The 10886-nt window shown below is 43.9% G+C and overlaps 1 long non-coding RNA gene across 2 annotated transcripts; it reads left to right on the top strand.

Annotated features, from left to right (window-relative positions):
* Positions 1 to 329: 329 nt before the first annotated feature.
* LOC125942001 (uncharacterized) lies at positions 330 to 10559 on the top strand. Of its 2 annotated transcripts, XR_007464728.1 has the most exons (6): positions 330 to 384; positions 5347 to 5634; positions 6208 to 6351; positions 7356 to 7643; positions 8651 to 8718; positions 10518 to 10559. It is a non-coding gene; the product is annotated as an uncharacterized LOC125942001 (long non-coding RNA). The 2 variants fall into 2 exon arrangements; XR_007464727.1 differs by lacking the exon at positions 6208 to 6351.
* The last annotated feature ends 327 nt before the right edge of the window (positions 10560 to 10886 follow it).

Genomic DNA, 10886 nt, shown 5'->3' with positions numbered 1-10886 from the left:
CAATATCAAATGTCCTGGTAGGCTTTCACAGCATGGCAGCTGCTGAGATGCTGTTTGGTACCGACATATAGTGGAACATATGGTGTTTTTGCATTAAGTCCACTTTTAATCGAGCTGTTTTCCCAGTTGTTGCACAGTGAATGACAATGTCAAAAGTCCTGGTAGGCTTTCACTGCACGGCAGCTGCTGAGATGCTGTTCGGTACCGATATATAGTGGCACATTTAGTCTTTTTGAATTAGGTCCACTTTTAATGGAGCTGTTTTCCCAGTTGTTGCACAGTGAATGACAATATCAAAGGTCCTGGTAGGTTTCACTGCATGGCACCTGCTGAAATGCTGTTCGGTACTGACATATAGTGGCACATATATTGTTTTTGCATTAAGTCCACTTTTAATCGAGCTATTTTCCCAGTTGTTGCCTAGTGAATGACAATATCAAAGGTCCTGGTAGGCTTTCACAGCATGGCAGCTGCTGTGATGCTGTTCGGTACTGACATATAGTGGCACATATATTGTTTTTGCATTAAGTCCCCTTTTAATCGAGCTATTTTCCCAGTTGGTGCACAGTGCATGACAATATCAAAGGTCCTGGTAGGCTTTCACTGCATGGCAGCTGCTGAGATGCTGTTTGGTACCGACATATAGTGGCACATATAGTGTTCGGCTGTCCGGCCCACACACAGTGAGCCGGCAGTGACGCCATCCGCCCCCTCGGCGGCTGCAGCTAGCGCTGCTCCGCCAATTCACAAGAAGGGGCCATCGACCTCCGGGCTGGTGGCCTCCAGGGCCTCGTCCCTCGAGGCGAGGCCTTCTCGTCAAAGCAACCGCTCGCAAGAGCGCGTGTCCAGCGCCTCACAAGAGGCGATGGACACAACAACCGGCCAGACGGCGCCACCAGCGCCTCAGGAGCGGCGAGAATCTCGCGACCGCTCCAAAAAAGAAAAAGCCCGCATCACAGGGCCCGACAAGGGCTCTGTAGCTTAAGTTAGTCTCCTATACACACAGCACAAAAAACGCTTTCAACATGAATACACAAATAATACAGTGGAACGTCAGAGGACTCCTGCACAACCTCGATGACGTCAAAGAAATCCTACACAAGTTTAACCCGAAGGTGCTGTGTGTTCAGGAGACACACCTTAAACCTACACAATCAAACTTTCTCCGGCAATACGCCATTTTCGTAAAGACCGCGATGACACAGTCGTGTCTTCCGGTGGTGTGGCTATTGTAGTCGATAGAGGTATTGCCTGCCGGGAATTAAAACTTCGTACGCCCCTAGAGGCAGTTGCTGTCCGAGGGGTGTTGTTTGATAAGCTGATCACTATCAGCTCTATATACATCCCTCCCAATTATCAACTACATAAAACTGAATTTCAAAACTACCTAAATGAACTTCCGGAGCCATACATAGTTCTCGGAGATTTCAATGCACATAACACCTTGTGGGGAGACTCGCGTTGTGATGGAAGAGGTCGCCTAATTGAAAACTTCCTTTTTTCCTCGGGAGCATGTTTACTTAATAAGAAAGAGCCAACGTACTACAGCGTGGCGCATAATTCATACTCCTCCATAGATTTGAGTATCGTGTCGAGTACACTAATTCCGTACCTGCAGTGGTCCGTTCTGAAGAACCCCTTTGGGAGCGACCACTTTCCAATTATACTAAGCTTAACAAAACAAGATGTTTGCTCGCCACATGTTCCCCGATGGAAGGTTAACTCTGCTAACTGGCAACTTTTTAAAGAAATAACATATTTAGGCCGGGATGACATTGCCTCTCTTAACATAGACGATGCTGTGGCGTATATAACACGTTTTATCACTGACGCTGCAGAAAGGTGCATACAACAAACTAATGGACTAGCTAATAAGCTTCGCCTGCCTTAGTGGAACGAGGAATGCCAAAAAGCACGTAAAAATCAAAACAAGGCCTGGGGATTGTTTCGCAACTCCCCAACAGCCGAAAACTTGATTAATTTTAAACAAGCAAAATCGCAGGGCAGGAGAACGCGCAGACGTGCTAAAAGAGAGAGCTGGGAAAAGTACATCTCCAGCATAAACTCGTATACAGATGAAACGAAAGTCTGGAATAGGGTAAATAAATTAATAGGTCGGGAGTCACATCCCCTACCCTTAGTAAATAGCCAAGGTGATAGCCTGGAAGACCAGGCGGATAGTCTAGGCAAACACTTCGAATATGTATCGAGTGAATCGCACTATACACAATCTTTCCTGAAGTTCAAAGAACGCGAAGAGCGGCAGCCCCTTAATCGCAAAGGTTCATCAAATGAGGCTTACAATCAACCATTTAGCTTAGCCGAACTTAAAGCATCTCTCGCTTGTTGTAACAACTCGGCGCCAGGTGGCGATCGTATCATGTATGAAATGGTTAGATACCTACACCCTGAAACACTGAAAACACTCTTATCTCTGTTTAATGCCATGTGGGCGGCTGGGTGTATCCCGTCCTCATGGAAAGAAGCCATAGTCATCCCTATACTTAAACAAGGCAAAGACCCGTCCTTAGCCAGCAGCTACAGGCCAATAGCTCTAACGAGCTGCCTGTGCAAGCTGTATGAAAAAATGATAAACCGGCGTTTAATCAGTTTCCTAGAAAATAACAAAATACTAGACCCCTTCCAGTGTGGCTTCCGAGAAGGTAGGTCGACAATAGACCACCTTGTTCGCATCGAGGCAAACATCAGAGATGCATTTATTCATAGACATTTTTTACTTTCTGTATTTATAGATTTAGAGAAAGCGTACGACACGACATGGCGCTTCGGAATTCTGCGAGATCTTTCTGGGATGGGGGTGCGCGGAAATATGTTTAACACAGTCGAAAGCTACTTGTCTAACCGCACGTTTCGCGTAAGAGTGGGCAATGTTTTATCTAGAACATTCACCCAGGAGGCTGGCGTGCCGCAAGGGGGTGTACTTAGCTGCACACTCTTTATTGTAAAAATGAACTCCCTGCATACAGTGATTCCACGCAGCATGTTTTATTCTGTGTACGTCGATGATGTGCAGATAGGTTTCAAATCATGTAACATCGCTATCTGTGAACGACAGGTGCAGCTTGGATTAAACAAATTGTCTAAATGGGCGGATGTAAATGGGTTCAAAATAAACGCACAGAAAAGTACATGCATACTCTTCTCAAACAAAAGAGGTGTGACACCGGTACCAAATCTCACGATCAATCGAGAGGAACTATCCGTGAGCAGTGAACACAAATTCCTGGGCATAATTCTGGACTCTAAGCTTACCTTCATCCCCCATCTTAAATATTTGAAGACAAAGTGTCTGAAGACTATGAACCTTTTAAAAATTCTCTCGCACACAACATGGGGTAGTGATCGAAAATGCCTCCTAAACTTGTACAACAGTCTTGTCCGCTCGCGCCTTGATTACGGAGCAATAGTTTATAACTCTGCAACGCCAAGTGCATTAAAAATACTAGACCCCGTTCACCATTTAGGTATCCGCCTCGCAACCGGTGCTTTCCGAACAAGCCCGATCCAGAGTCTCTATGTAGAGTCGAACCAGTGGTCACTCCATCTGCAGCGTTCATATAGCAGTTTCGTATATTTTCTGACAGTACAAGCAAACAACGAACATCCTTCTTATTCCACCATAAACGATATGACCGCCGCTGCACTCTTCCATAACCGACCTGCAGCGAGGAAACCGTTTTCTTTACGTGTAAGGAATCTTAGTGAGCAAATGGGTGTTCTAGTGCTTGAACATCGTCCTATGGCTCCTGCTAAATTGTTACCGCCGTGGCAGTGGCAGATCATAGAGTGCGACACATCGTTCGTAGAGGTCACGAAAGACGCTCCAGAGGCGCACATTAAAATGCATTTCCTAGAGCTTCAATCCAAGTACTCGTGTACAGAGTTTTACACGGACGCTTCTAGGTCACATGCCGGGGTTTATTATGCAGCCGTCGGCCCATCTTTTTCGGAATCCGGTGTGCTCCACTCGGAAACAAGTATCTTTACGGCTGAGGCCTATGCACTATTGTCAACTGTGAAGCATATAACGAAAACAAAACTTCAAAAAACAGTTATATTTACAGACTCTCTAAGCGTTGTGAAAGCCCTGATGTCACTCGGCAAACACAAAAATCCTGTACTCATTGAGCTCTATTCCACTCTATGCAGAGCGTATATATCCTACCAGCATGTCATTATATGCTGGGTGCCGGGACATAGAGGCATTGAGGGTAATGTGCGAGCTGATCAAATGGCCACATCAGCTGCATTGCACACTAGTAATCCTACAGTAGCTGTTCCTGCAACAAACTTGAAGCCTTTCTTGCGAAAGAAGCTACGAAGCCACTGGCAGCGCTTGTGGGACGCTGAAACAAATAATAAACTTCACATGATTAAACCACAGTTAGGTTTCTGGCCCTCAGCTACGAAAACACGACGAATTGATGTCCTATTCTGTCGTCTCAGAATAGGACACACGTACGGCACCCACAATTTTTTGCTCACTGGTGATGAACCACCAACCTGTGGTAGATGTGGTGAGAGGCTGACCGTCCTCCATGTCCTCGTGGAGTGTCGTGAAGCCGAAGCCGAGAGAAGGAAACATTTTCCTGTAGCATACCGCTACAATATCCCTCTGCATCCCATGCTGTTTATTGGTGAAGAACCGCTTTTTAATGCCAAAGCAGTCCTCGATTTTTTTAATGATGTTGTGCTACATGTTATTAGCCCAATAAGTTCGTAGCGCATCCTCTCTCCAGAGGATGTTGCTGTGATAGTTTTTTATAGCACATGCCTCCAGGCCCTTGTGGTTCAAGGGCTCTGTTTAGGTAGTAGTGCTTCTTGCCAATTACTGTATCTTAAATATTTTAAATGTATAATTATTCTTTCTGAATGCATTCCTCATTTCATAGTACACATCATTAGTCATTGCCATGATTTTAGTACATCTATATTTTACGCACTTTACAGTGAAATTTTAGGCCCCTTTACAGCCATGTTTCATCTACTTCTCAGAATTCATTGCTCGACTGCACATTCACCAACACTGGCATGGCGCTCTTTGGCCATAACTGGCCCTTGCGCCATAAAACATCACACATCATCATCATCGCCTTGGCGCTCTTTGGCCACATCTGGCCCTTGCGCCACAAAACTCCAACAATCATCATCATCATCATCACATATAGTGTTTTTGAATTAGGTCCACTTTAATCGAGCTGTTTTCCCAGTTGTTGCACAGTGAATGACAATATCAAAGGTCCTGGTAGGCTTTCACTGCATGGCAGCTGCTGAGATGCTGTTCGGTACTGATATATAGTGGCACATATAGTGTTTTAGAATTAGGTCCACTTTTAATCGAGCTGTTTTCCCAGTTGTTGCACAGTGAATGACAATATCAAAGGTCCTGGTAGGCTTTCACAGCATGGCAGCTGCTGAGATGCTGTTTGGTACCGACATATAGTGGCACATATAGTGTTTTTGAATTAAGTCCACTTTTAATTGAGCTGTTTTCCCAGTTGTTGCACAGTGAATGACAATATCAAAGGTCCTGGTAGGCTTTCACAGCATGGCAGCTGCTGAGATGCTGTTTGGTACCGACATATAGTGGCACATATAGTGTTTTTGAATTAGGTCCACTTTAATCAAGCTGTTTTCCCAGTTGTTGCACAGTGAATGACAATATCAAATGTCCTGGTAGGCTTTCACAGCATGGCAGATGCTGAGATGCTGTTTGGTACCGACATATAGTGGCACATATAGTGTTTTTGCATTAAGTCCACTTTATTTCGAGCTCTTTTCCCAGTTGTTGCACAGTGAATGACAATATCAAAGGTCCTGGTAGGCTTTCACAGCATGGCAGTTGCTGAGATGCTGTTTGGTACCGACATAAAGTGGCACATATAGTGTTTTTGCATTAAGTCCACTTTTAATTGAGCTATTTTCCCATTTGGTGCACAGTGAATGACAATATCAAAGGTCCTGGTAGGCTTTCACTGCATGGCAGCTGCTGAGATTCTGTTCGGTACCGATATATAGTGGCACATATAGTGTTTTTGCATTAAGTCCACTTTTATTCGAGCTGTTTTCCCAGTTGTCGCACAGTGAATGACAATATAAATGGTCCTGGTAGGCTTTCACTGCATGGCAGCTGCTGAGATGCTGTTCGGTACTGACATATTGTGGCACATAGTGTTTTTGCATTAGGTCCACTTTTAATCGAGCTGTTTTCCCAGTTGTTGCACAGTGCATGACAATATCAAAGGTCCTGGTAGGCTTTCACTGCATGGCAGCTGCTGAGATTCTGTTCGGTACCGATATATAGTGGCACATATAGTGTTTTTGCATTAAGTCCACTTTTAATCGAGCTGTTTTCCCAGTTGTCGCACAGTGAATGACAATATAAATGGTTCTGGTAGGCTTTCACTGCATGGCAGCTGCTGAGATGCTCTTCGGTACTGACATATTGTGGCACATAGTGTTTTTGCATTAGGTCCACTTTTAATCGAGCTGTTTTCCCAGTTGTTGCACAGTGCATGACAATATCAAATGTCCTGGTAGGCTTTCACAGCATGGCAGCTGCTGAGATGCTGTTTGGTACCGACATATAGTGGAACATATGGTGTTTTTGCATTAAGTCCACTTTTAATCGAGCTGTTTTCCCAGTTGTTGCACAGTGAATGACAATGTCAAAAGTCCTGGTAGGCTTTCACTGCACGGCAGCTGCTGAGATGCTGTTCGGTACCGATATGTAGTGGCACATATAGTCTTTTTGAATTAGGTCCACTTTTAATCGAGCTGTTTTCCCAGTTGTTGCACAGTGAATGACAATATCAAAGGTCCTGGTAGGTTTCACTGCATGGCACCTGCTGAAATGCTGTTCGGTACTGACATATAGTGGCACATATATTGTTTTTGCATTAAGTCCACTTTTAATCGAGCTATTTCCCCAGTTGTTGCCTAGTGAATGACAATATCAAAGGTCCTGGTAGGCTTTCACAGCATGGCAGCTGCTGTGATGCTGTTCGGTACTGACATATAGTGGCACATATATTGTTTTTGCATTAAGTCCCCTTTTAATCGAGCTATTTTCCCAGTTGGTGCACAGTGCATGACAATATCAAAGGTCCTGGTAGGCTTTCACTGCATGGCAGCTGCTGAGATGCTGTTTGGCACCGACATATAGTGGCACATATAGTGTTTTTGAATTAGGTCCACTTTAATCGAGCTGTTTTCCCAGTTGTTGCACAGTGAATGACAATATCAAAGGTCCTGGTAGGCTTTCACTGCATGGCAGCTGCTGAGATGCTGTTCGGTACTGATATATAGTGGCACATATAGTGTTTTTGAATTAGGTCCACTTTTAATCGAGCTGTTTTCCCAGTTGTTGCACAGTGAATGACAATATCAAAGGTCCTGGTAGGCTTTCACAGCATGGCAGCTGCTGAGATGCTGTTTGGTACCGACATATAGTGGCACATATAGTGTTTTTGAATTAAGTCCACTTTTAATTGAGCTGTTTTCCCAGTTGTTGCACAGTGAATGACAATATCAAAGGTCCTGGTAGGCTTTCACAGCATGGCAGCTGCTGAGATGCTGTTTGGTACCGACATATAGTGGCACATATAGTGTTTTTGAATTAAGTCCACTTTAATCAAGCTGTTTTCCCAGTTGTTGCACAGTGAATGACAATATCAAATGTCCTGGTAGGCTTTCACAGCATGGCAGTTGCTGAGATGCTGTTTGGTACCGACATATAGTGGCACATATAGTGTTTTTGCATTAAGTCCACTTTATTTCGAGCTCTTTTCCCAGTTGTTGCACAGTGAATGACAATATCAAAGGTCCTGGTAGGCTTTCACAGCATGGCAGTTGCTGAGATGCTGTTTGGTACCGACATAAAGTGGCACATATAGTGTTTTTGCATTAAGTCCACTTTTAATTGAGCTATTTTCCCATTTGGTGCAGAGTGAATGACAATATCAAAGGTCCTGGTAGGCTTTCACTGCATGGCAGCTGCTGAGATGCTGTTCGGTAGCGATATTTAGTGGCACATATAGTGTTTTTGAATTAAGTCCACTTTTAATCGAGCTATTTTCCCAGTTGTTGCACAGTGAATGACAATATAAATGGTCCTGGTAGGCTTTCACTGCATGGCAGCTGCTGAGATGCTGTTCGGTACAGACATATAGTGGCACATATATTGTTTTTGCATTAAGTCCACTTTTAATCGCGCTGTTTTCGCAGTTGTTGCACAGTGAATGACAATATCAAAGGTCCTGGTAGGCTTTCACTGCATGGCAGCTGCTGAGATGCTGTTCCGTAGCGATATTTAGTGGCACATATAGTGTTTTTGAATTAAGTCCACTTTTAATCGAGCTATTTTCCCAGTTGTTGCACAGTGAATGACAATATCAAAGGTCCTGGTAGGCTTTCACAGCATGGCAGCTGCTGAGATGCTGTTTGGTACCGACATATAGTGGAACATATGGTGTTTTTGCATTAAGTCCACTTTTAATCGAGCTGTTTTCCCAGTTGTTGCACAGTGAATGACAATGTCAAAAGTCCTGGTAGGCTTTCACTGCACGGCAGCTGCTGAGATGCTGTTCGGTACCGATATATAGTGGCACATATAGTCTTTTTGAATTAGGTCCACTTTTAATCGAGCTGTTTTCCCAGTTGTTGCACAGTGAATGACAATATCAAAGGTCCTGGTAGGTTTCACTGCATGGCACCTGCTGAAAATGCTGTCGGTACTGACATATATTGGCACATATATGTTTTTGCATTAAGTCCACCTTTTAATCGAGCTATTTCCCAGTTGTTGCCTAGTGAATGAAAATATCAAAGGTCCTGGTAGGCTTTCACAGCATGGCAGCTGCTGTGTGATGCTGTTCGGTACTAACAGTATAGTGGCACATATTGTTTTCGCATAAGTCCCCTTTTAATCGAGCTATTTCCTATTGGCACAGTGAATGGCATATCAAAGGTCCTGGTAGGTTGTCACAGCAGGGCATCTGCTGATATGCGTTCGTACTGACAATAGTGGCCACATATATTGTTTTTTTTGCATTAGTCCCACTTTTAATACGAGCTATTTTCCAGTTGTTGCACAGTGAATAACAATATCAAAGGTCCTGGTAGCTTTCACTGCATGGCAGCTGCTGAGTATGCTGTCGCGGTAAGCATATATAGTGTGGCACATATAGTTTTTTGGTAGGCTTTCACAGCATGGCAGCTGCTGTGATGCTGTTCGGTACTGACATATAGTGGCACATATATTGTTTTTGCATTAAGTCCCCTTTTAATCGAGCTATTTTCCCAGTTGGTTGCACAGTGCATGACAATATCAAAGGTCCTGGTAGGCTTTCACAGCATGGCAGCTGCTGAGATGCTGTTCGGTACTGAATATAGTGGCACATATATTGTTTTTGCATTAAGTCCCCTTTAATCGAGCTATTTTCCCAGTTGTTGCACAGTGAATGACAATATCAAAGGTCCTGGTAGGCTTTCACTGCATGGCAGCTGCCTGAGATGCTGTTTGGTACCGACAATATAGTGGCACATATAGTGTTTTTGAATTAAGGTCCACTTTAATCGAGCTGTTTTCCCAGTTGTTGCACAGTGAATGACAATATCAAAGGTCCTGGTAGGCTTTCACAGCATGGCAGCTGCTGAGATGCTGTTCGGTACGCTATATAGTGGCACATATAGTGTTTTTGAATTAAGTCCACTTTTAATCGAGCTGTTTTCCCAGTTGTTGCACAGTGAATGACAATATCAAAGGTCCTGGTAGGCTTTCACAGCATGGCAGCTGCTGAGATGCTGTTCGGTACCGACATATAGTGGCACATATAGTGTTTTTGCATTAAGTCCACTTTTAATCGAGCTGTTTTCCCAGTTGTTGCACAGTGAATGACAATATCAAAGGGCCTGGTAGGCTTTCACAGCATGGCAGCTGCTGAGATGCTGTTCGGTACCGACATATAGTGGCACGTATAGTGTTTTTGGATTAAGTCCACTTTTAATCGAGCTGTTTTCCGAGTTGTTGCACAGTGAATGACAATATCAAAGGTCCTGGTAGGCTTTCACAGCATGGCAGCTGCTGTGATGCTGTTCGGTACCTGACATATAGTGGCACATATATTGTTTTTGCATTAAGTCCCCTTTTAATCGAGCTATTTTCCCAGTTGTTGCACAGTGAATGGCAATATCAAAGGTCCTGGTAGGCTTTCACAGCATGGCAGCTGCTGAGATGCTGTTCGGTACTGACATATAGTGGCACATATATTGTTTTTGCATTAGGTCCACTTTTAATCGAGCTATTTTCCCAGTTGTTGCACAGTGAATAACAATATCAAAGGTCCTGGTAGGCTTTCACTGCATGGCAGCTGCTGAGATGCTATTCGGTAGCAATATATAGTGGCACATATAGTGTTTTTGAATTAAGTCCACTTTTAATCGAGCTATTTTCCCAGTTGTTGCACAGTGAATGACAATATCAAAGGTCCTGGTAGGCTTTCACAGCATGGCAGCTGCTGAGATGCTGTTTGGTACCGACATATAGTGGAACATATAGTGTTTTTGCATTAAGTCCACTTTTAATCGAGCTGTTTTCCCATTTGTTGCACAATGAATGACAATATCAAAGGTCCTGGTAGGCTTTCACAGCATGGCAGCTGCTGAGATGCTGTTCGGTAGCGATATATAGTGGCACATATAGTGTTTTTGAATTAAGTCCACTTTTAATCGTGCTGTTTTCCCAGTTGTTGCACAGTGAATGACAGTATCAAAGGTCCTGGTAGGCTTTCACTGCATAGCAGCTGCTGAGATGCTGTTTGGTACCGATATATAGTGGCACATATAGTGTTTTTGATATAGGTCCA

The sequence above is a fragment of the Dermacentor silvarum genome, unplaced genomic scaffold (genome assembly GCF_013339745.2).
Source record: "Dermacentor silvarum isolate Dsil-2018 unplaced genomic scaffold, BIME_Dsil_1.4 Seq8656, whole genome shotgun sequence".
In the NCBI taxonomy this organism is placed as follows: domain Eukaryota; kingdom Metazoa; phylum Arthropoda; class Arachnida; order Ixodida; family Ixodidae; genus Dermacentor; species Dermacentor silvarum.
Note: the sequence above shows the minus strand (reverse complement) of the source record. Positions and strands in the feature narration are given on the sequence as shown.